We start from the raw sequence: 24602 nt of genomic DNA, 5'->3' as shown, positions 1-24602 counted from the left end.
TTCATCACTTTTCTGGTGTAATGTCACTTTTTCAGTTTAAATTGAGGTAAAATAACAACATAAAAGAGGTACTTTTTAACCTTCCATAATTACACCTTGAAAATTTACAGAATTTTTTACTGTGTATATGCCTTGGTCACCTGATCGATATACGTCTAGACGCCAACATTTTGGTGCATGCAGGCTACAGAGATAGAACGTCTGATGAAATTCGTTGCGTCCCCGTGTCTGTAGGCCTCGTTTCATATTATATAATAAAGGCAACAAATGTTTATGTAACAGACATGACCTTTATGACAAAGAACATGGTTAGATAATAAACATACAAAAAGTTTTTGTCTAAATGTAGCGTTTCATATCCAGTAACCATGAACTTTGATCAAACATGTTTCCGTAAATGTCCCCCTTCTGAGGGCTCCCTATACTTTATGAAAAATTCAGATTTGATAAAATCTATCAGTCTACAAAAAAATCATTGGTTTTACATGGATTGTCACTCATATTTCAAACAATACTTTCAAAAAATCATAAACTGAAGCATCTGATTTCAAAATCGCTGTTAACCTGTATGCACTTTCATTTTTCATCGATGAGAAAAGTGAAACACAGAAAGGAAACGCTCATTTCGGCAAACAACCTCGGAAAAAGTCACCCCCAAAAACATCCGTATCGCCAAACTCTTGAAGCGAAAGTGATTTTCTTTGCTTCAATTTTTCTTTGTTTTTTTTTCTTGAGCATATTTTTCCATTTGTAATTCAAAGTTTCATCATCGTACCGTCGAGTAACCACGCTTCTTTCTTTTTTCGGCAGCAAATTGGAAGCTCTTTCTTGTCTGGTGGTGGCGGCCCCGGCTACTGCTGACCAGCCACTCTTGGGAAAGGTGAAATACTCCACGGAGTTGAGAAAGAAGGTGGAAAAAACGATGAGATGCTACCGGGCCACCAGAAAATGGTTTTCACTTTACTTTTCATATTTTAATTCAGTTCACTCACTCTGCAACAGTTGCCAGCAGCAGGCCAGAGCATTACAAATTAAAAACTCTTCTTCTTCACGTGTACATTGCAAATTGCCACTGGAGGAGCAACCGTCAAAATATATCAGCGTGGCATCGCGAGCAATAAAAATCAGCACTTTTTTGCCGGCCCTACCCTTGGAGTTTGGGTGCTTATTTTGGAAACCCTGCTGCGAGGTCCGGGGGCGCGGGAGTTGAGGCAACTACGGCCACCTAACAATGCAAGATGAAAAACGGAAGTGCGGCGACCGCGCGCGCGGTTTCACTTTGGGCAATTTGTAAGGTTAATCTGATTTGAGATGGAACCGGACGGAAAGACATCGGCCTCACTGACTGCAGTTGGGCAGATTGGTGAGCGATCGAGATTTTGAGGCAATTTTAACGCGCATGGGGACTTGGTTCGAAATTTTGCAAGTTTTCGGAGCATAACCGTGTTGCTAGCTGTTTATTTATGATGCATTTCCCAACAAAATTAATTAAGAAAGTATCCACGTGAGACTTTTATTTAAATTTTAAAATCGTCAATCTGTCACTTTTTTCACTGTAAGATTAAACTCCATTATAGTTTTCATTGAGTTGAATTTAGATAGAACAATGGTCTAAAAATGAACTTAGTGTTAGGCCATTGCAAATTTTATATCAAGTTTAAAAAAATATTGTGCAACTCATAAAATGATAACAAAGCTTGAGTTTCATTGTTCTTGGCAAATGAAGACTTCAGTATTTTGTAATAAATATACAATTTTGAAAAGAAACAAAGTTTGTTTACATCTGTAAGAAAAAAGTGTTTCAAATTTGTAGATTTCAAGGGTCAATGTTTTTTTCACAAAATTGGTATTAATCGTTAAAATTTGGAGTCGGTCACATAACTCAAAGATCTCAAGATAAACTATCAATTGAAGTTAAAAGTGAACCATTATGTTCAATCATCGATTTTAATTTTTTTTTTTTTTTATATTGGGGGATCTATAAACTGTTTCAAATATGTGGGATGACTGTATCCGAAGATACTCCAAACTTCGGATAATCGAGTTTGGACTGTACTTTGACTTCATATTTTCCAGTATCAATGTTGTACATGAGTAAAAGAAACAACTATCATTTGATGATTCTTGCACAAAGTATCAGTAGGTATAGCGACCGTCACCATAGCCTGTGAGTTTTTTTCTTTTATCTCGTGATTGCCAGCGTGAGCATTAGGGTGTAATAACAAAATCGATTTTCCAGCACAGCAATTTTTCAGTTCCTTTTGGCGTCCTCAATAACTCCCCAAAGTTTGAGAACGATTGGTTCAGCCCTCACATTGCGCAAAGCGATTCAATTTTCCATATAAATTTGTATGGGAAAAACCATTTTTTTGAATTTTGATATTTAAAAAATCCACGTTTCACGCTGTACTAAAACCGGATTCATATTCGGATGCTCTGGAAGATGCTCTACAACTTTCCCGAAGAGAGTATGGTGCTAACTTGCTCCTGAAAGAAGATACAGCGTCCTCAAAACTCGTCTAAAACGTGATTTTTGAGCAAAAAACACGTTTTAGACGAGTTTTGAAAACGCTGTATCTTTTTATAGGAACAAGTTAGCACCATACTCTCTTCGGGAAAGTTGTAGAGCACATTTCAGAGCAATCAAATATGAATCCGGTTTTAATATAGCGTGAAACGTGGATTTTTTTAAACATTATATGGATTTTAAATTTATATGGAAAATTGAATCGCTTTGCGCAATGTGAGGACTTAACCAATCGTTCTCAAACTTTGGGGAGTTGTTTATGACCCCAAAAGGAACTGAAAAGTTGCTGTGCTCACTAAATTTGAACAACTTTACTTTTTTCCATACAACCATATTACACCCTAGTGAGCATTCTCTTTCCATCACTCCTTCTCTTTTCTTCGTTCACGAACACTCGTCGAAGATTCTTTCGGTTTCTCCGTAAACCTCAACGAAAGAACGCGAGAGGGGGATTGGGAACCGACCACCGAACACTACGTCCCATTAAACTGCGGTGGCAAGTTTTGTTTTGTGGCGGCTTTCGTGGCTGTTTAGGCTGTTGAGGAGAAAAATAACATATCTCACGGAATTGTGTAAACATGAGATAGAGATCGGATCACTCAATCCGCTCTGCGTTAAACGCAACGCAGCAGGGCTGGCCGTTGAAGTGTTTGAGTTACACTTTTGAATGCACTTGGGTGCACTACGATTGCCAACAAAATATCTTGAAGTGTTATTTGAAATATACTGAAACGTGCAAACAGAATGTAACGACCGAAAGTAGACTTGTAATTTTTTAAAGAGTATAGTTCTCGTGTGAGTTTTCAAAAAGCCGTAAGAGCCACCGTGACCTCTTACACTAATTTTCGTTTTTCTCGAAAATGAGACAAAATTTCATTTATTTTTAGTTTGGGGCACTTGAAGGACGTGTAGATGAACAATCTCGAGCGTTTTTGATATTAATTTTTCATAAGTAGGTCGAATACCGATGTAAAAAAGAACTTTGTTTACCAATGGCTCTTACGGCTTTTTGAAAACTAATCCGAGAGTTCTAGATAACAACCTGCAGGGTGGTTACACTTTCGCGATTTTCGCGGATTTGGCGCGGATTTAGTCAGCGATGGCGCGGATTTCGCGGATTTACAAAACTGAAAAATATTTTTTATTGAATACATTTTTTTGTTTAATATAAAGTGCCTTATCATGTTTTGATTTGAAATTGAGTATTTTTGACAATTTCAAATATCATTATTGAAAATTTTGCAAGATTTTTTGTCAATTTGTTATTCAATAATTGTTAGATTCGTTTCATAGCTTCAATAATGTTATTTGAAAAATATAATCAATGTTCATGAAAAATGATCATAATAATACATTTTAAATTACTAGTGAACCTCATTCGACTCAATCTTGTTGGCTCAAACTAAATTTAAAAAAAAATGGTAAAAAGCAAAAAGATCAATAAGGCCGATGCAAATATTTAAAAAAGTTTTTGTCCCTCGGCCCTGGCCGAGGTCAAGGGGGGGGGGACAAAAAAATAAAAAAATATAAAAATTTAAATAACAAGCCATAGTCTTCACATTTAAATGAAACAAGTGTTTTAAAATGCATTTTACACTAGTTCAGTTGTTTTGCAATCATTAGTTTTCAAAAAATCTAAGATCTGACAAAAACAAAAATTGTATCGAAAAAAAAAAATTTGCATCGAAAATTTTCAAAAAATCTTAAGATTTTTTAATAAACCCAAACATGCTAAAAATGATTTTAAACGCAGGATAATGTATTTTAATTTGATTTCAGCTGGTTGCACTTGAATTTTCATTGAAATTTTGAAGTTTATTGTAAAAATATTTTTTTTGCCCCTGATTTTTCGGGCCAATTTTGAAGGGGGGGGGGGGGGGGGGGGGTGACAAAAACTTTTAAAAATATTTGTAGCAGCCTAACATAAAAAATAAAAACAAAATTCCAAGCCTTTTTAAAAAAAAATTGCTAAAAGCTGGTTATTATTCGCGATGTTGAAAGAAATTAGAATCAACAAAGTTTGATCTGATTAAACTTTTGATTTAATAAATGTAGTGATCACCATACTGCGATCTACGAGAGCGATTGGTTTCCTTTTTATTTATTTTTAAATTTTATAATTTCTGAAGATGATAACTGAACTAAGCTCAATCGCTAAAGATTTTGTCTGACATCTTACTAAGAGGAACAACTTGTACTTAGGCTAGGCAATCAAAAAAAAAAAAAAAAATCGGCCATAAAAAAAAAATCAAATATGTTTTAATTTTTGAGGAAGAAATTTTTTTTTTTTTTTTTTTGGAAGGGTGGTCCAGCCGCACATCGTTGATGTCGAAACCTCTAAACTGGGCCCTCGTCCTGTCACGTCCGTCAGTAGTCTTGTCGTACATTACAACTAGAATCAGATCTGCCAATGAATTAGTACACTTCGACCAAATAAACACTGACGCTGTATGGATCTGACTCTAGAATAAATGCACAGTTGTGTGTTATTCATAAGTCCAACTTATTCAATTATTCATTTAAGTCCAAATATTCATTTGCTAACTACTTTGGATTGAAAATCTAAATTTTAATCTAAAATCCTCTAAACTTAATGTTCAAAACTAAACGTTCCTTTAACTGTTGTAGTACTACTTCTATCAAAAAACAATAAAAATTTGTGAACTGATATACAAATAGGATAATAATCGCGATTTTAAAAAGAAATGACCATTTACGTCAAAAGATCCGTAGTTCCTCGATTCGCAACAATGGTCAATACAACCATAATCCGAAAACCGTTAGTTCAACAGATCAACGAATTTTGTCCGATATCATTACATTATTGATTGATCGAGACTCTATGGACAATTTGACATAAAAGAATGCCTAGTATTCTACATCAATCAAAGTTTATTGACAGCATTACTCTAACTTAACAATTGCAACTAAATTTATCATCAAATAGATTTGGAAAGCATACAGATTTATTTTAAATGCTAATGCTAAGCAACAAATCAATTGTACTATCCTGAAGTCCCACCTAAATCCCACATTGTGATAGTGAAAAAGTCACAGAAGCAGCGGTGTCTTGTGCAATTGTGATATTTTCACTATCGGAGAACTACTTAGTTCACGAAGACAGCTTATCGGTCAACGCTTAAGCCCTGGGGCTGCGCCAAAGCGAGTTCTCGTAGCATGAAGTGGTGTCCATAGTGCTTATAAAAAAGAATGTATACCCAAATTTTAACTAATGCACTAGGATCAAATCATGCCCCTTGACTTTACAAGGCCCAGGGAATTTTTGAGGAAGAAAAATTAACTACATAATCTTGAAAATTGAGCAATTTTTTTTAATATTCGAAAGATAATATTATATTAAAAAAACCTTTTTAAATTTTAATAAGACCTTCTGAAGCGATCTTGAAAGTTTTATTTTCATTTTAAAAACATAATAGAGTGTATTTATTATTCAAAAATAGTTAATAAAAAAGACCTAACTCTGATTCCAGCCATAAAATGGTTAACTATTAGTAATTGTTGAAATTATTTTAGAAAAATATGTTATAAATAGAAATTATTTTAAATTGATAAAATTGTTAAATAGAAGTCAAGTCTTTCACACCTAACTTGAATTAAATAAAAAGGATTATAATTTATATTTGAAATTAAAATCAGATTGAATCAGAAAGACTAAATTTTCCAAGACATTTTCGAATTCTTTGTGACATTTCTTTTTTTTAAATTTCAATACATGGATGTTTCTATGCGTTTTCATGAGAACAAATGTAGTTGTTTAAGTTAAATAGTTTCGATAGTCAAGGGCGAAGATACAATGGTACAAACACATTTGACGTAGACAATTTATTTTACACATTTTCAATCTGAAGTTTTGAAGAATCACTGTTAGTATACAGTCCAGACTCGATTATCCGAAGGCCTGTTGTCTAACTTTTGATTGTTGAGCTTAGGTTTGACCCCTAAACTACGCTAAAATGATTTAGGATTTTTAAATTCAAGATGGCGGCCAAAATGGCGGTGATGCAATATTGAAAAAAAAGCATTTTATGTATTTTTTAATAGGCAATCAACAACTCAAATTTGACTAAAATGAAAAAATACGAAAAAACAATTTTGTTCGTGATTCGATTATCCGAAGTCCCAAACAAACCTTCGGATAATCGAGTCTGGACTGTAAATCATAAAATACTATGGCAAATAAACTTTTTGGAAAAAGCATTACTGACCAACCCAGTACATTTTTTTTCAAATATAAATGTTAAGACAAACCTAACCAGTTGAAAAATATTTGTATTCCTAATCCTTAATAATGCCATCGCTGTTTAGCGGTATTAACTCATTTAAGTCAGCGGTATTAACTCATTTAACCGTCAGAATTAATAATTTCTGGCAACCTACCAAATTAAATGAAAGATGGAATATAAATTTAAAATAAAATATATTAGAGTAAAAAAAAGTTTATTTCACCCAAATATTTATTTTATATATCGAATGTTTATTTCTTGATAATTGATCTGTAAACCCCAAATCTATTTCACAAATTTCAATTTCTCTTATTAAACATTATTAATAATTTTTAAAATAGTTCTTACAAAATGAACAATAAATAAATGCGTTTGCTAACTTGTTTGATAAAAGTGATTTTGAATCTTATACTTAATTAGTATTTAAAAACACTGAATTGTTTTGAAATTTCGCGAAAAAATGTATGGCGCGGATTTCGCGGATTTGAAAAAGCTCGGCGCGGTTTTCGCGGATTTGATTTTGGGAAAGTTGTAACCACCCTGAAACTGCTATTTTTTTTTACTAAATTGTACTTGACCTCTAAAATTTGTTTCGATCAATTCGCACCCATATTCCACCGCAATCATCTTCTTTAACAACTCACTTAGTCGAAATAATCGAGTGACGCGCCGGTATTTCACTCGGAATGTGCACTCGCACGCGCACGCTTCAGAAGAATCTCGCACTGTCATATCTTGCTTCACACTGTCACTTCCTCCATCACGAACACCACCCTTCAACGAGAATATCATCATCATTTCACAGGTGTTTCTCCGCATTATACCACAGACCTAACGGTGAATAATTAACACACAGTCAAAGCTCTCTTCAGCCGGCACCTTAAGTAGTAGCCTTAAGTTGTGTGCGTGTGTGATGAACAGATCAGATGAGGAAATGACTTGGTCACACGCGGGTTTTGCGTGTCTTTTGGATGTTTTTGTTTGTGTTTTCTTTCCTCCCTTTTTTTTCCTCTTCTGTGTTCGCCAGCTCGTCAAGACGTCAGTTCTCATCACCGTTGTCGAACGTCGGAGTCTGGTCTGCCTTCGGAAATGCATGGGAGTCGCGTCTACCTTCTGGGTCTTAGCACCGATATGTAGGTGACAATGCTGGCTGCAGGTAGTGTAGACCTTTGGCGCTTTAGGGTTGAGCTGAACTGATGACGATGGATAATGGCCAAATCGTGGAGAAAGTCACGCACGGAAGTGTCTCTTTTGATTGCGGGATCCGGTTCGGGTTCCCCGTGTGGTCTCGTCCCCCGAAAAAATGTCACGAACAGGTCGTCATGCCTTGAACCTGGCGCGCGGCTAATCTGGTTTAGCAACGCGTGATCAAAGACAATGCCTCGGCTAAGACCGGCGCGTGCAAGGGACAACTCATCCGCAATTGGATTCTAACGGATTACCGACTGGTGTTGGTGCGCAATTGTAATTGATCCGTCCCGTCTGTCTGCTACTGCTTCTGCTACTGACTGATTGGAGCAATCCAGACGACACCACTTTTGCGCGGCACTAGGCCAGTGTTGCCATCACATCCATATGTATAACCAATTGGCAACCTGAGCTCGTCAAGCGAGTCAATGATTGCAGTTTGTGAAGAAGAGTCTCGCAAAAAAAAAAAAAATCGATGATTCATTCATGGTGAGTGGCGGTTGTGTCAGAGATTCAATAAGTGATGGCTATTTCGCGCTGGTGATGAACTTGAAACCGGCTAATGGATCGGTTCCAAGCTGTCGAGAGCAGTGGGGTGAGCTAAATGTGCTGGAAATAAATACTTTTAAGTCGTCCAATGTACATTTTCGTTTGGGTAATTTCGCAAAACATTGAAATAAGTATTCCACACATTGAATATTAATTTAAAAAAATCCTGATAACCTCTTAATCCTATTGTTCGTAATCCACGGAACAAGCTTTGACGACTAAATTGAAGCGATTCGTAAACTCTGAACAGGGTACAGAATTTGTAACATCGCCCTTCAACTTTTATTCAAGCTCCTCTGGCCGCTACCAACATGCATGGTTTGCAGTTTATTCCTACAGAAGCAGCAAGTGCATTTTTTGATTTGGTTCAAATTTTGTGGGGGCCTTCCCTATCACCAAAGAAGCTATTTTGTGTCATTGGTTCACCCATACAAGTCTCCATACAATTTTGGCTGCTGTCCATACAAAAATGGTACGTAAATATTCAAACAGCTGTAACTTTTGAGTGAATTTTCTGATCAATTTGGTGTCTTGGGCAAAGTTGTAGGTATTGTTGAGGACTATTGAGAAAAAAATAGGTACACGGAAAAAAAATTGCAACTTTTGAGCCATAGAGAAACATGGTCAAAAAATCTGCCGCCGAGTTATGATTTTTTGAAAAAATAGTGATTTTTGGAAAAAATCGAAATTTCATGCAAAAACAAAATTGTCTTTATTTTGCCTTCCTCACCTGAGGTAAGGCTATAATCCTGCTCGGAAAATGAACTTCTTTCAGAAACGTCGTAGACCTACCTTCATGTATACCTATCGACTCAGAATCGAAAACTGAACAAATGTATGTGTGTATGTGTGTGACCAAAATTCTTACTCAGTTTTCTCAACCGAACCGATTTATGTCAAACCGGTCGCATTAGACTCGGTTTAGGGTCCCATACGTCGCTATTTTTGTTTGAGGTTTCGATAAGTAGTTCAAAAGTTATGTATAAAAATGTGTTTTACAAATATCCGGGTCTCACTTAAACGTATGTAAACTATGTCCGGATCTATCATCCGACCCTTCGTTGGTTAGGTAATTGAAAGACCTTTCCAATTTGTCCAAAACTTTGATGATCTGTCAACCCTGTCTCAAGTTATGACCACTTCAGTGATATTTGGGTACTTTTTGATTCCGGATCTAAAAAAAAGATGAAATTTGTGTCCAAATGTGTGTGTCCCATCATGTCACCCACTGTTTGTACAGAGTGAGGAAGGCACCAACCACATAGGTGGATTAAGTTAATTTTGAAATGAGAAATTGAATTTGGCATCGAACAGTACTCTACAGATTTTTTGATATAGGGTCCCGTTTTCAAGATATAGCCACGAAAAGTTTGTTTTTAGCGAAATATTTGCAGTTGTTCGATTTTAAAAATACAGAGATACAGCGGATTAAAGAAAAAGAAACACGAAGATTGAAGTTTTCTAAGTCTCACCCAAACAACCCAACATTCTCTAATGTCGATATCTCAACAACTAATAGTCCGATTTTCAATGTTAAAACATGAAACATTTGTGAAATTTTCCGATCTTTTCAAAAACAATACTTTTAAAATATTTGAATCAAGACTAACATTTCAAAAGGGCCAAACATTCAATATTACGCCCTTTTGAAATGTTAGTCTCGATTATAACAATTTCAAAATATTGTTTCCGTTCACAAATGTTTCATGTTTTAACATTGAAAATTGGACCATCAGTTGCTGAAATATCGACATTAGAAAATGGTGGGTTGTTTGGGTGAGACTTAGAACACTTCAATCTTCGTGTTTCTTTTTCTTTAATCCGCTGTATCTCAGCAACCCGAGGTCCCATCTTCAAAGTCTCTTAGACAATTTTATAGCAAATTTTCTGAACTTTTCAAAAAAAATATTTTTAGAAATGGTCACTCATGGTCACTATTTAAAAAAATCAAAAGCCTGCAAATATTTCGCTAAAATCAAACTTTCGGTGGCTATATCTTGAAACAAATTTGTTTTTGCATGAAATTTCGATTTATTTCCAAAATTAACTATTTTTTCAAAAAATCATAACTCGGCGGCAGATTTTTTGACCATGCTTCTCTATGGCTCAAAAGTTGCGGGTTTATGTCCCGTAAAACATATAAAAAAATCTCGAAAATCAAAAAATGTGTATTTTGGGAAATTGCGTTTTTGTGAAAAAAAGTTGATAGTAAAATCTGCAATTTTTTTCCGTGTACCTATTTTTTCTCATAGTCCTCAACAATAGCTACAACTTTGCCGGAGACACCAAATTGATCAGAAAATTCACTTAAAAGATACAGCTGTTTGAATATTTACGTACCATTTTTGTATGGACAGTAGCCAAAATTGTATGGAGACTTGTATGGGTGAACCAATGACACAAAATAGCTTCTTTGGTCATAGGGAAGGCCCCCCACAAAAATGGTCGAAATCGGCCGATTTCGTAGAGAGTTGCTCAACACAGAAAAAAAAATGATGGTAATATTCATCAGGAAATGGTGACAGATTTTGTGGCAAAATAAATGATAAATTTTAACACAGAAAATGATGAATTTTCATCAATTTTTGATGAATATTCATCAGGTTCACATTTTTACCCATTTTTTATGTAATATTACACAAATAAAGAGGAAATATTCAACCTACCAAATTTTCAACATTCCAAAATTCAACTTTTTTTTTCTGTGAAGTTTGATTTTTGAGGAACCATGTTATGAACTCAATAAAATTCTTCAAAGAAATGGATCTCCACACTCTCCGGCAAAGTTGTTCTCTGTAACACGAAGCCCTTGAAATTTAGCAAAAATTCATAGAAAGTCAGCGGACAGATTTTCCTTGTGAAAGCTTCAAATTGAACAAATCAAGCTTATATTAAGTATTCGGACACGCAGAAAAATAAGGCATATTTGAATCAACAAAACGTTTTGTTGATTTGAAATCATGATTTTTGTTGAATCAACGCTAAACGTCAAAGCAGCTTTTTCAAAACAACAAAAGAATTTTGTGGAATTGAGAAAATCAAGGTTTGTTTCAACGCATTTTTTTTTTGTTATTTATATTCAATAAAAAATTTGTTGATTCAAACCTCGTACAGGCTGATTCTACAAAACATTTTTCTGCGTGGGCTCGTAAAGCCCTGAAATGACCCAAAATTGACGCCTGAGTTTGGAATTGTCACTAAAAACTGAAAGAATTTTTCTTTTGATGCATTCGACTATCTATTATGTATCTAAAACAGACATTCCAAATGAAATTTAAAACTTAGTCCGCTATAAAAGCAAGTGGAAGCGATAATGTTCGGTAAAATTTACTCCCCTCTTAAAAACTCACTTTCATCCCGAACTAAAGTACACACTTTGGTCTACCACTATCACCGCCACCACAATCATCATCCTACGAAATGAGTTACGACCTTTTCCCAGCTCTATATTAAGGTGCCATAAAGGGAGGGGCCAGCAAGAAAGGCTTTGAGAACCGAAAATGTGCAATGAAAAATTCATGCCAAAGAGGCAAGCTCCAGCCCACAAAAAAAAAAAAAAAACTATAGTAAAAACAAAATAACTATAGGAAAACAATAAGAAAACTCAATCCAAACAACAACAAGAGCAGCAACAGTTTAACCTAACCAACGCGGCGCTGACAGCTTTTCTAATGGGTATTTTCTGCTTCTTTTCCCACAGAAACTGGGTCTTTCGAGTCGAAACAAAAAAATCAAAAGCAAAAAGCGCGAAAAAAAACAACAACCGATTTACCTTAATTGCTCGTGCACTTACTGACTGACTGACTGACTGACTGACTGACGGATGGTGCAGAGATCAGCTGATCGTGGCGGTTCACACCACCACTTCCAAGCTACTCCATTGCCCATGCCCAAGCTTGGAAATTGATGCAATGCGTGAAGCATGTGCAATTTAGCGCAGCAACAAAATCAACCGACTGACATTGCAACCGAAACCCGCCAGGAACGGTTCAGTGTGTAAACCTTTGTGGCGGTCTTTCTTTGGTGGATTTTGTATTTTGTTCGGTTCCGTTGACCGACTGCGGATTTAATCACACACAGTTTGACGTCATGTGGCGTTAACCCTTGTAGTTACTCGTTGTTTGTTTATTGTTGGACTTGTAGAAATCCCCTGCTTTTTTACTGTTCATTTCTACTGCACAGTAAAAAAAAACTTTGACGAATGTTCATTGATTTTTTGTCAGAAAAAATATGTTATTTTACCTTGGAAGTGTGTGAAATTTACATCTTTTTATGTTTAATTTTGAGGAAAAATTACATAAAAGAAGTGGTCCTAATTCAGCCATACAATGTTTCGACTTTTCAAAATTGTACTGTTTTTTTTAACTGTGCAAAAAAAGGCAGTAATCCAGCTGCATGTATTAGGCCGGGGTGTAAAATATATTTTGCCTATTTAATGACATTTTATGTAACATCAGACGTACAACACATGAATACCAAATTTTGGTAAATGTCAGTGACCATAATGTGCCCTTTGTTGTCCAGTAATAGATGGTGAAATACCAAGAAATCATACCAAAATCGTGTATGTGGAAAACCACCACAATACCAAATAATGTTATTCCAAGGGTTAAAATAATTCTACAAAATTGAACCATTTCAGTTCCAAGTTGAGGTATTCTGGATATGGAACATTGCCTGAATACCAAAACTTGGTATTGCCATGGTTTTATTTTTTTGCTATTCCCACGCCCTTGGAAAATCAGATTTTGGTATTCCTGTGGTCTTTCACAACCCACATACATGATTTTGGTATGATTCCATGGTATTTTACCATCTATTACTAGGCAACCAAGGGCACACTTTGGTCGCTGGTATTAATACCAAAATTTGGTATTTTGATGCCGTTTTTAAGTCCATTTCAATTTTTGGCCAGTGAAAAAACAATGGAAATTATATCACAACAAGCCTTACCCGACAAACTTCGTTCTGCCTTTTTAACGTTTGTTGACGTTTTTTGATTTTGTGCTTATTCAGCCTCCTGTGATCAAAATTTGATTTTACATAACTTTCTCCATACAATTTGCCGATGCTCCGGAATCGGTTCCAGAGTGGCCAAAGCAAAAAAAAAGTTGTAATCGAGCTGCGTGTAAAAGGTCTGGGTGTAAAATAAATATTGCATTATTTTATGAAATTCTATGTCATATTACACTCTGAAATATGTAGCCCACCAGTATGGGAAACCTACTTGACCGAAATGTCATGCTCATATATATGCGTTTATCCTTTCAATTCTTCATCGGTCTGATGGCCGAGCGGGCTAAGGCGCCAGTCCTTACTGATGGTGCTGGGTTTGAATCCCGTCGGTTGCAACTTTTTTTTTTGTGTTCACAATAATTATACATGCAGTGTGTGCATGCTTTTGCATGCGATTTTTCCATCGGAATTTTTGCTGTGTAGTTTCGATAAAAAATGTAGAAATTGTTAAAAAACACGTTTTATTTTTATATTTGTTAAGAAAAAAAAATCATGTAATAAAAAAAAATCATGTTAATATTACATCTGAGAATGGGTACATCTTTTATGTCAGAAAAAAATTGTAATTTTACTTCTGAAAATATGTAATTTAATCACTTTTCTGGTGTAAGGCCACTTTTTCAGTCAAAATTGAAGTAACATTACAAAATTATAGAGGTAATATTCAACCTTACAAAATAACACCTTCCGAAATCACACTATTTTTTACTGTGTGGTATTAACCCCTGCTCGGGAAAACTTATTAAAAAAAACTCGATATCTGTGCTTTTATATATTGCCAAGAAAATCAATATACCGTAAACTGAGGTGACATTAATAGGATTTCAATATTTTTTTGTTTGGTTTGTCACAAGATTGTTATTTTGATGCATGTATTGGGGTAGGCTACCCAAGGTCACTAAAATATGCACTGTGTTTTGTAAAAAAATATTTTCAGAAGAGTTTAAAACAAATAGTTGCGTTAAAATTATTATTTCGAATTCCGGGGTGACTTTGAATGTATGCCTGTAAAATTCACCCTAGAATATTTTTTTTTGTTTAAATCAAATTTAAAAAGTTCGCTCAACCAAACCACAACTTCGGTTTTGTTTTGTTAACAAGTTTATAAGCTTGTTAACAAAAAAACATATGAATTTATGGTAAAATTGCTAAAAAGTCAGATTTTTGACTAAAATTATTCAAACCAGTTTTGATTATAAACATATCGGTTTATATTGCATTTTTAACTTAATTCAAAGCACGAATTGATTACCTATGCTTATGCTTATGCTTTAGTTCAAAGCACGAATTGATTACATTTTACATGGAATTTGTTGTACTCAAAATGCCTATAAATTTGAAGATTTTGCTGGAATCGTGTTTCAAAAACACATAAAATTTACTATTTATAAAATAATTTTATCTTCTCTTAGTGAGAAATTTTCCAAATAATCCGAAATCATTTTTCAATTTTTTTTTGAACATTTCTTTTTGAAGTTCTTTTAGCAATTTGCTACTACGGTCAGTATGATTCCATACCACCTATAAAAAGTGAAGTAAAAAAGAAGAAAATGTTTTTTTTATTCCGTCGTGAAACTACTTACTTTTCCTCTCATTCTCGAACGTCGAAATAGCTTACTTTTTTCTACGAAAAGTAACAGAATCGAATAGAAACACTTTCCAAAACCAGTGCAGAAAAGTTCTTATTTTCAGCACTGAAATAGATGCTGAAAAGTTCAACTTTTTAACACTTGTTTTAAAAGTAATGCTTTTCAACATCGTATTGATATAAACGGTGGATTGATAAAATACATGGACATTTGAAATACAATTCCATTCGAAGGGTGTTTTTAGGAATTGCAAAAAAAAGATGTATTAAACTCTTTGCAAAACTTGATATTTTCAGCACTCGTTGTATTCATTCAACTCGGTGGACCTCGTTGGATAAATGTACGACGCTTGCTGAAAAAACTGTTCTTTTTGCAAGTTGTTGCATAAACTACTATTTCCTCCTCCCTCTTCTGGCTCACGGACATAAAACATGTACTCTCTGTAATGTCACAATAAATTTCATGAAAAAAATAATGCAGAAATCATTCTACATCCAGAATGGATGATCCAGGCGTTCTACACGCAGCTTAATGATTACTACTAGCTAAACCAGTTCCAAGCATATATATGCCAAACCCAACGCTAAATCTGGCCATTGCACGAGGTCCCACGTCCACGTTGCTGACACCGTTTGGCGTCTGCCCCGCGGAGGGCTTCCAGCGCAATAATTAGCGTAATTTCTCGTTTTATTGACTCTGTTCTAGTGAACTCGTTCCATTTCGTTTTTGCCGTCAGCCTGCCTCGTTAACTCCGTATTTTCAGTTTATTAGTTTGCGCCCTTTTGCTTTCTTCTTGCGCAAAAATCTCCATTCCAAGCGTCCAAGTGTCCGCTTTTTGAGTTGTACTTACGTCGGAATTTACGTCACCCAATGTCCGTCCATCTAGCCATGGAATCCGCGGGCATTTGTTTTGCTTCCCTTCCGCTTGTGCTTGTGCTATTTTCAGAATGGTATGCCAAGACCAACACTTTGCGAAGGGAAGAGGCATTTATGTGTTATTTTTTTTACAGTTTGATTCTCTTCAAACGGTTTGGTTGAGATGGGTTAAGTTTTGTTTGTTTGGCTTAGTTTTTTTTCGTTTGGAAAAATCTGGGTAATGATGGATTGCTCGAGGTATCGCTGATGGTCAATGTCGTTAACCCTCTGACGTCCACTTTTTTTTAAATTGACTTTGGAATATAAATAGACATTAATTTGATTATTACTGTAATGGTTTGCAAATCATCATTAAGATAGGCATAGTAGGGTTAAAATACAGCACTTTGAAAAGGAAACATTTCATATTTTTGTGACGTATTTTCGCTTCCTTCCCCCCTTTCATGAATGGGGCTTATCGATGTGCTTTATCTGGCTTGTTTACATTGAGCGTGTGTTGGACGGGGACACGGACAGGTTTCTTTTTCGGTGTGCATAACACTTCTGTATGCACACTCGGGGGTACAGGAACAGGTAAAATTTACACCATGTTGACAATCGGTCAATGGCTGCCGTTTTTGGGAGGTATTTTTTTTCGCTGATTGGATTCATGTGGACACTTATCGAGTCGAGTCCGGTTGAGTAGTTGTAAATGTTGATTTTAATGTCTTTATCAATATTTGCGGCTCGTGGAATGTGCTTAATGTTTTTTTTGTGTGATAAGGGGATGTCCTTATCTATTTTTGCTGTTATAGCTGTTTGATTGGCTGAGATGTTAAAAATAGATTAGTTTCCAAATTGATGCACCCCTCTTTCATTTTGATAAGCCCCTAATAAATGTTAATTGGATTCGAGCGCACGAATTCTTAGTAATAATGTGATTCAAGGTCAATGACAAGAATCACGACAACCTGTCTAGACCAAAAATAGCTTATTTTCGTCTCTCCCAAATATCAATCCTCAGCTGAAAGGTTGTTATCATTACACGAAAAATCCATTCTCCAAAAGTGCTTCCCGTAACAAATAGTCAGCACAGAAGATGACGACGCTTGCTGACTCATTCTATGTAGCCGGTGAGAATCGTCAAATATCGTCATCGAGTCAGGTTCAGTCAACGTTTAATATGCGCAAGGTGGATTTAGTTTTTCCCCCTCTTCTCTTTCTTTATCTCACCCAGTTTTGCTAAGAAAAATGATGATACCGCGTGAGAAAATTCACTCTTTCTGTAGTACACTAAACAAAAACAAAGCACTTCGTTTGTGTGTAGCTGTGCAGTGGATCATGAAGCTAACGCCTGCGCTAATAATAGTGATCATATAGTTTTGGAAGATAAACTTATCATGTACTTGTGAACAGGGGGCAGATCATCGCGGTTACCCACCCACACATTGTCATTTTATCGCGGGGAACTGTGTCTCTCGTGATGACACATACTCAAATGTCTGTTATGGGTGATATGTTCGTTTTTATCTTCTTGAAATTCAAAAACGGATTGTTAGTTGCCAAAAACGGGGTAACTTTTCATAGTGAGAATATATTTGAGTACATTTTCAAAATATAGCTGATCTTCAGGTTATAAGTTTCAAAACAATGTTCAATATTTCGAATCTTTTAAAGGTTTTTAAGTTCTTGGAAATATGCGAATTAAGACCTGTTTTATTTTTTTGGTAAATTGTATCTAAGTTTCCATTTTTTTTTTGTTTTCAAACTTATCATTTACAAGTCATAATAGTTACGCCTTTTTAACTAGTGATATTTGCCACAGAAAAAAAAAATAAATAGAATTCCAAATGTTACATTGTTAATGATGTAACACCTTTAAACGTTAATACTGCCGTTCTACGCATAATTGTCCTATGTCATTTTTGGACGATTCTGACTTTTTATGATTTTTAAGTTTAGTTCTACGTATACTTTCAAAAAACCACATAAAATCTAGTACTTTGTTCAGAAAATTATTGAAAACAACTCCAAGTCTGTTTGTCCCATCGTTGAACTACTACGCACATTTCCCACCAAGTCCCACCTTGTTTACCTGTTTACCTGCAAGAGGATTACAAATAAGGGTGATAAAATGTTAACCGGGGTGATTAGGGACATATAGGGCGAATAGGCACCCACGGGACAATTATGCGTAGAAACACAGAAATCGATCGAAAAATTTTATTTCAGTTGCCCTTTTTTGAGCATGGGACAATTATGCGTAGAACGGCAGAATAATCATTAAAACTTGCAGTGAAAATTCAATTTGCACAATCTTCTTGAATTGCTTTACATCATTTTGAAGAAATTTGTTTTATTAAATTGAACACTTTTTTTATAAAATCGCACGCGAGAATGACATTACAGTCCAGACTCGATTATCCGAATGCCTCAGAAAAACTTTACTTCGGGTAATCGAATCTTCGGATAATCGAAACACGGAAAAAAGTTTGGTGGTCGAGCTTATTATTATATATGGGTTGACCCATAAACTACTCAAAAATGGTTTTGATTTTTTTGATCCAAGATGGCGGCCAAAATGGCGGTGACGAAATATTGAGAAAATGGGGTTTTCAGTTTAAAAAGCAATCAGACATTCATAAATTGGGGCACAGCCCAAGTAACATTTAAAACCAACTAGCCACCACCTAGTTTTATTAAGGTTTCATGGTAGCATCTTGACTGCTTCATAGTTTTATTTGGGCATTCACCGCAACCAATAAGGAAAAGCTAATTAATAGATTCTAACAAGGTGTTATGGCTCGGACATAAAACCTGGTGAAAATAAAAGCCGACTGGCTTTCAATCAGGTTTTATGAAAGTTTTAATAGAGGATTGAAAACCAGAGGGCAATGCCATGCCAAACGGTTTTATCGCAAGTGTTGTAGCTGTCAAGTGCAATTAGGTATGCAAAAAGCTCACTTTAAAACATAAGCTCCTAAAGAGCATTTAACGCAGCCAAATAGCAATGCTTAAAAATGGCGCTAAACGCGTGGTCTGATTGAATATGTTTGACCGCCATCTTGGCAGAAAAAAAATAATGAATTTGATTAAATTTTGATGATAACACACAATTATGATGCACTTGTGACAACGTTAGCACAGCCATAGAAGTTCAAAAATAATTTAAACATTTGAATACAACATGCGAATGCAACAAAAAATCATTTAAAACTGTGATAGTAGAAGAAATATTTTTGATGAAGCGAGTTGATATTTTTTGGCTTTATCTCCCCCACATTTATCGATAAAATTTCAAGCGCAGCTAAATTTGAGCCACCAATTGTGAGGAATAAGCTTTGACATTATTTTAATTACCTCCAATATCTATCATATCATGATATCATCATCGCTATTTTTGACAACTATCTCCATTATTTCAGTTGGCAAGACGAAGACTTTTTTGCCAGAATAAAATCTGTTTGTCAAAAGACCATGAAATGTATTTTTTTCCTAACTACTAACAAGGTTTAAAAAAAGGTTTAAAAAAGGGTTTTATTAAGGCTTTGAGGAGGTTGTTAGGATTCAGTTGTAAAGCCTTGAACTCCTATGTAGGTTTTATAAATAGGCCGTAAAAACATTTTGCGGAGGTCCTTTTGGGGTTTTAAGTGGGGTTTATCGAGGTTCTGGGGAGTTTGTTACGACTAAGTGGTTTTAATGTTGGTTTCGGCTGATAGGTTTTATAGCGGTTGTGACAGCTTTGATAAAGCCCAAAATGTTACTTGGGAGTACTCGAATTTGATCTTTATAGTCAAAAATTATAAAAATATAAAAAAAAAATGGTTCGATTATCCGAAGTCCCATACAAACCTTCGAATTATCGAACGTCGGATAATCAAAACTTCGGACAATCGAACTACGGATAATCGAAACTTCGAATACCTAATCGAAACTTCGATTAACCAAGTCTGGACTGTATATACAGTAGAAAAAATACGGTAATATTACATCTGGGAATGGTGACAGATTTTATGTCAAAAGAATGTGTAATTTTACATTAGGAACTGGGGAATTTTTCATCAGTTTCTTATGAATTTCATTTCTATTTAATTTTTATTGGTAAAATATTCCCATTTTACAACCTTCCCAAATTAAACTTTTTTCTGTGTACAAATCACATTTATAGTTAACAAATCCCCACAACTTACAACCGCCCTCATTACCCAAAAACTGACCCACTCCCTCGTTATTTACCTTATGAAACTGCTGCCAGTTAACGTAGTGGTAATCTTTCCGGGTTGGTTGCCGCTGCGGAGTAACGGATGCTCCAACCTCCACAACCACCGGATAGTGATCAGAACTCAACTCTTCAAACACCTCAGGATGAGCCACGTTCTCAGCCATATTGGTAATGAAGAAGTCGATTATTGAGTGATTCCCAGACCGAGCCACCCTCGTTGGACGATCTGGACTCACAACGTTGTAGTATCCGTTTTGCAGATCGTTGTGCAGAATCACTCCGTTCCGATTCCTCCTGCTGTTGCCCCAAACTTCATGCTTCGCGTTGAGGTCACCAGCGATGATGTACTTTGCGCACCGCCGTGTCAGCTTCTGGATATCGCTCTTCAGTTTTGCTGCTGAACCATCTCTGGAATTCACCTGACGTGGGCAGTATGCAGCAATGAAGAGTACTGGGCCAACCGAAGTGGAAATTTCCACCCCAACGGCCTCGATGATGTCCAGCTTGAAGTGTGGCAGCCGGCGTGGCTTGAGATCACGATGAACAGCGACAAGCACACCTCCTCCTCCAGAGGTGGTCCTGTCGAGCTGCGTCGCGATCTTGTAGTTTTGCAGATAAACTTTTTCACCGGGCTTCAGATGAGTTTCCGTGATGGCAGCTACGTCGATCTCCTTCTCGCGAAGAAAATCCACCAGCTCTAAGTTCTTCCTCCTAATGGAGCAAGCGTTCCAATTCAGCAGCTTGAGGGACCTACGATCCATACTGGATGACGAACGAGGTCAGCACTTCAATCTGCTGGGTCTTGGTTTTGCATCCACGCAGTGCAGCGGACATCTGTTGGAAAATATTGAGGAGTTCGGTTGAGGTGTAAAGATCATTACCATTTTCCTCAACTGCTGGTTCTTGGGTTGGTCTTGGCTCCTGGCTGAAGCCCGGTGGTGACGGTCTCGGCTCCTGGCTGAAGCCCGGCCGCGGTTGATTCATCTCAGCTCTCTTCCTGGGATCCAACGGCAACGGTGCCAAGTTCGGGACCTGGCGTCGCGGTTGAAGAGGTGGAAAGTTTTGCTCCACCAGGGCTGGAGGAGTTCTACGACGCTGAGGCTGATTCTTCGTCGATGCTTGCTGCCGAATTTTCACGAACTCAGCTCTCTTGGGGCACTTTCGGTCGGTTGACGAGTGCTCACCGTTGCAGTTGAGGCACTTAACCAGCGAATCTTGGATGCACTGGGATGTGATGTGCGCATCGGTACCACATTTGGCGCAACGACGCTTTAGGTGGCAGTTCTTACCTCCGTGCCCGAAACCCAGGCAGTTGAAGCATTGTGTGACGTCACGGTGCACTGGTCGGTATCGCTCCCACGACACGATAATGTTGAAAACCGCTCGGATTGCCTTCAGCTCAGGAAGCGTCGTCGATCCCTTAGCCAAATGCAGCAGGTAGAGCTGGTCACGGTACTTGATGTCTTTGTTGCGTCGGCTCATTTTGTGCACGGCCAACACATCCAGTTTCAAAACTTTTAGCTCGGCAGCTAATTCCTCCACTGGCATGTCGTACAGACCTCTGACGACGATTTTGTACGGCTTATCCATGGCGACATCATGGGTAAAGTACTCCGCCTCGTTTTCGGTCAAGTATTCCTTGACCAGTTGATAGTGCTGCCTGGATTGCACCAGCACCTTAAATCCGTCCTGACACAGACGAATGTTGCCTTGGACTTTCCCAGACTTGATGAGTTCAACCAGCCCCCCTCGAAAGTCGATCGTTGCTGCTGATTGCCGCACATAAAAAGGAGGCAGTTTCTCCTTTCGCTGTTTCACTTCATTCTCCTTTGCTTCCGCTACCTGGTCCTCGTCAGGCAGTCCAGCGAACTTGTTGTTCTTCAAAAGCTGCTCCTCGTGCGACGAAGAGTTCCCCTCCTCCTCATCCATCGGTACAGTACCGTCGCTCTTTTTCGTCTTTTTGCTGTTCGATGTCACTTCCAAAAGCACCTTCCTCTTGGAAATCCCCGGTTTTTGGCCATCAGTTGAGGCCTCAACCTTCCTTTTGGAAATTCCCACTTTTTTGCCTGCTTGAGCCGCAGGTAGGGCGATATTGCCGGCGTTTTGCGCCGGGACGCGACGAGTCATGTTGAATCAGACAACCTTCTCCAACGAATGCTCGGATAACAATGAAAAAACACACGTCGCGCAAAACTCACCTTGTTTTTCTCGAACCATATGCATTTGCACTACACTCCTTCGATGCCACCCTTAAATAAAACCACGTTGCTCCAAATAAACAGTTAATAAGTCAGCTACACAGGCTGAAAGTACGCCAAAGCCACAACCCCAACACGCTTACAAATAAAAGTTCGCCTTCAAGGTGGTGGTGGTGGTGCTTACGATCAACACACAGTCGTCGTAAATTTGCAGATCGCAAGCAAATAAAGTGAATAATATTTGCGACTTTTGCAATGGTTTTAGGGTAACTGGGGGGTAATTTCAACAAAGTTATAGAAATTAATCGTGTTGCACGTAAAAAACATTAAATTCAACAATTTATTGTTTATAACTGACTAAATGATTTTGCTGTTGATACTTTTGAATTGGGAGCTTGAAAATTAGACAATACTTTACCTTAAAATTTTAAAAACGTCAAACAAGATTCTTGTCACAAAACTAAAAAATATGTTGAAAATTTAAAAGAAAACTAATTTTTTATTCAATTTATTTTATGTTTTTTTAAAGTCGTTATCCATATCAACAAAAAAAAAACACCAGAATGTATCAACATTCCAACATACACCAAACTACCCTAATAAAGGCCAAAACATGACAGAGGGCGATCGCGAATGTTCTGTCAAACAACTTTTTTTTCTCCATTCTCTTTTCTTATCTTTCTCGTCTTTTACCCACCTTTCTTACCTTTTCTGGCTGATCATTTTTGCTCAATGAGTTTCGTGTTGGCTGGAGTGTGTGTTTGTGTGTATTTGTTTTGTTTTTGAGCCGCAACTCTGCGTTGTGTGTTGGAGTTTGGTTTGGTTCTTTGTATTCCAGTACAAACATCATAAAGCTTGCACAAAGTAGCGGACTGGCGTGCGGGCGATTTGGGAAAGATACCGGTTCGGTTCTGTTGGTCTGGTTTTGGCTAGGTTTTAGCTTAGAAACTGCATAATTTGAATCGATTTGGTTGGCAAGAGAGGTTGGTGTTCTTACAAAATATGAAAGTAAAGTTTTTAAAGAACAAAAGTCGCATAAGATTAATTCCTAAAAAAAAATCTGATGCATAATATGAGCCACTAGGGTGTAATATGGTTGCATGGAAAAAAATAAAGTTGTTCAAATTTAGTGAGCACAGCAACTTTTCAGTTCCTTTTGGGGTCCTAAACAACTCCCTAAAGTTTGAGAACGATTGGTTAAGTCCCCACTTTGCGCAAAGCGATTCAATTTTCCATATAAATTTGTATGGGAAAAACATTTTTTTTGAATTTTGATATTTAAAAAATCCACGTTTCACGCTATATTAAAACCGGATTCATATTTGATTGCTCTGAAATGTGCTCTATGGTGGTGCTAACTTGTTCATCATCTAAAAAGATACAGCGTTTTCAAAACTCGTCTAAAACGTGTTTTTTGCTCGAAAATCACGTTTTAGATGAGTTTTGAGGACGCTGTATCTACTTTCAGGAGCAAGTTAGCACCATACTCTCTTGGGGAAAGTTGTAGAGCATCTTCCAGAACATCCAAATATGAATCCGGTTTTAGTACAGTGTGAAACGTGGATTTTTATATCAAAATTCAAAAAAATGGTTTTTCCCATAACATTTATATGGAAAATTGAATCGCTTTGCGCAATGTGAGGACTGAACCAATCGTTCTCAAACTTTGGGGAGTTGTTTAGGACCCCAAAAGGAACTGAAAAATTGCTGTGCTGGAAAATCGATTTTGTTATTACACCCTAATGAGCCACCCTTGTAAAAAGATTTGGCCGCTCTCGTTCGAGTGTACAGAGCAGTTTACTCAAAAACTGCGCTACCTACCTTCTGAGACCCTAAGCCCTGCTTAAGCCGGTCGCAATCGAACTCGCGCATAGATCTCCTCCGTCAGCAGGAGTCACGGTGAGTTGCATGTCCCGAGGTGATATTTTTCTTTCCGCGAGTTTGAGCGCGCGGTCACGTTTCGCCCTGACAATTTTCCCATAGAGGTCTACACGATACAGTTCCAGACGCAGCCTCTGACTCTGAAGTCTGAGATTTGCAAACAGCGAACTGCACTCTGCTGCGCCCCCCTATCTTTAGCAGATATCGCGCCGGTCTCGGATATTGACTGCAGCAGCAGCGCCAGTCCCGACTAAATGGTGTCATTTGCATGTGCTCTTTAGCGGATTTGAACCTTTCGCCCGACGTCTAACCATTTATTTTCTTTTCTCTTGT

General features: G+C 37.0%; 1 protein-coding gene across 2 annotated transcripts in view; it reads left to right on the top strand.

The window, feature by feature from the left end:
- LOC120425433 (band 4.1-like protein 5) overlaps positions 1-24602 on the top strand; it is a 58618-nt gene that overhangs the window by 18351 nt on the left and 15665 nt on the right. The gene's annotated exons all lie outside the window — the stretch shown is intronic.

The sequence above is a fragment of the Culex pipiens genome, chromosome 1 (genome assembly GCF_016801865.2).
Source record: "Culex pipiens pallens isolate TS chromosome 1, TS_CPP_V2, whole genome shotgun sequence".
Lineage (NCBI taxonomy): Eukaryota > Metazoa > Arthropoda > Insecta > Diptera > Culicidae > Culex > Culex pipiens.
Note: the sequence above shows the minus strand (reverse complement) of the source record. Positions and strands in the feature narration are given on the sequence as shown.